A 2,482-nucleotide genomic window follows, 5' to 3' on the forward strand; every position below is an offset into this window, starting at 1 on the left:
ACCATGTTGACCAGGATGGTCTCGATCTCTTGACCTCATGATCCACCCGCCTCGGCCTCCCAAAGTGCTGGGATTACAGGCTTGAGCCACCGCGCTCGGCCAATATTTTGTCTTTTTAAGAACAGATCATTATGTTAATGTATATAAGCCAGAAAGTATAAACATAGAAAAATGTAAATCAGTCAAGTAACCACTAATGAGGCTGCAGTGAGCTATAATCATGCCACTACACTCCAGCCACGGCAACAAAGACCCTGTCTCACACACACCCACAGACACACACACACACACACAAAGCCTATGAATGTCTCATTTTTTTAAATGAAAGACAACCTAATCACTAGTAATTCAGAGTTGCATTGGGAAACATAATAAAGTCGCCTGTTCTACATAACAGTAAATTGATAACTGAGATTCACATATTTGTCTGAAATGATCTTTCCTAACTTTAAAAAATATTAAGGTTTTTATTTTGAGACAAATTTAGAGTATATGCAGTTGCAATAATAATACAAAAAGATCCCATGTACCCTTTACTAAGTTTTCCCCAATGCTAATTGTCTTGAAAAACTGTATATCACAAGCATGATGTTGACATTGGGTCAAAACACAGAACATTTCCATCATCACAAGAATTCCTCATGTTGCCTTTTTATAGCCACATCCATATCCCCCTTGACCCCACTCCCTCCTTAACTACCCTTAAATCACAAAAAGAGACTTAATTATAAGAACTTATTAGCTGATTGAAACAAACTTTTGATTGTATAGCATGATATGAAATATGTAATGTTAAAAAATGTACACACAAGGAGTTCTGTTCTTGACAGTAAATTGCAAATAAGCAAAAGACCTTCTAAAAAGACAGTGAGGAAAAGATCAATGTATAATTCAGAGGGTAGACAGAGAAGGGAGAAGTGGGCAGAGAATGAGGGAGAGGAATATTCTAAGTGGAAATAGTTGAGAATTTTTGAGAACCAATGAAGGATGTGAATTCTTAGATTGAGGAATTAAAAAATAAATCTCTTAAGTATAAATGTATATAAATCTACCCTATAACACAGTGTTAATGAAGTTATTGTTTACGTTTTGTCCAAAGGATTTAAAAATTTTACCTAGAATATTCATGGAATACAAAAGAAACTGATAGCCACGATTGACCCTAGAAAGCATGGACTGAGATACCCGACTCAAAATAGCCAACTCTCCCATAGGGCCAAAATCTAGGCCTTCTTCGAAAGGGCATAGACATGGTTCAGAGTGGCAGAGAGGTAGGACTTTCAGGAAGTCAACCTCTGGGTAGATGGCAAAAGCCAGCTTCAGAGATGACTACCCCTTATTACTCACTGTGAAGCCACCCAAGTGCATGTTAGAGGCCGGTGCTGCTGGAGGTCATACTACAGGAGCCAAGGGTTACTGCTGCAGGCACTACAGGAGCCTGATAAGAGTGAAACAAACCTAGGAAGAGAAAAAACCCTCCTCCTTTAGTGTCCTCCCCACACTCTGCTGGCAGAGAGTAACATCATGCCAGGTGACAAAGGAGAAATGTTCACAGAATCCAGTTCCAATACTGCAGAGCAGGCAATGAAGGATTCAGAGTTGAGAGGCAGTAAATTGATAGTTACCACAGAGTTTTAAAATTCCTGGGACATATTAAAAATGAAGCAGGTGGCCAGGAGCGGTGGCTCACACCTGTAATCCCAGCAAATTGGGAGGCCAAGGTGGGCAGATCACAGGGTTGAGTTCAAGACCAGCCTGACCAACATGATGAAACCCTGTCTCTACTAAAATTACAGAAATTACCCGTGTGTGGTGGCAAGTTCCCATAATCCCAGCTACTTGAGAGGCTGAGGCAGGAGAATTGCTTGAACCCGGGAGGCGGAGGTTGCAGTGAGCTGAGATTGCACCACTGCACTCCAGTCTGGGTAACAGAGTGAGACCCTGTCTCAAAAAAAAAAAAAAAAAAAAATGAAGTGGGCTGGGCACAGTGGCTCTCACCTGCAGTCCAAGCACTTTGGGAGGCTGAGGCAGGTGGATCATCTGAGGTGAGAAGTTCAAGACCCGCCTGGTCAACATGGTGAAACACTGTCTCTACTAAAAATAGAAAAATTAGCAGGCCATGGTGGTATATGCCTGTAGTTCCAGCTACTCAGGAGGCTGAGGCAGGAGAATTGTTTGAACCTGGGAGGTAGAGGTTACAGTGAGCCAAGATTGTGCCATTGCACTCCAGCCTGGGTGACAAAGCTAGACCCTGTCTCAAAAAATAATGAAATAAAGTGGGCCAATGTGCACTAATGATAAGACTGTGTAATAAATCACATATTATGAATAATGTACTTTTGTCTGAAGAATTTACAAAATTTACTTGGAATATTCCTGTTAGAAAAAAAGAAACTGATAGTACTTGTTGCACCTGTGGAGAAAAAGTGAGTGGCTACAAAACTGAATATTAGGGGACATTTAATTTTCACATTTTTGGCAA

This window comes from Cebus imitator, unplaced genomic scaffold (genome assembly GCF_001604975.1).
Source record: "Cebus imitator isolate Cc_AM_T3 unplaced genomic scaffold, Cebus_imitator-1.0 Scaffold356, whole genome shotgun sequence".
In the NCBI taxonomy this organism is placed as follows: domain Eukaryota; kingdom Metazoa; phylum Chordata; class Mammalia; order Primates; family Cebidae; genus Cebus; species Cebus imitator.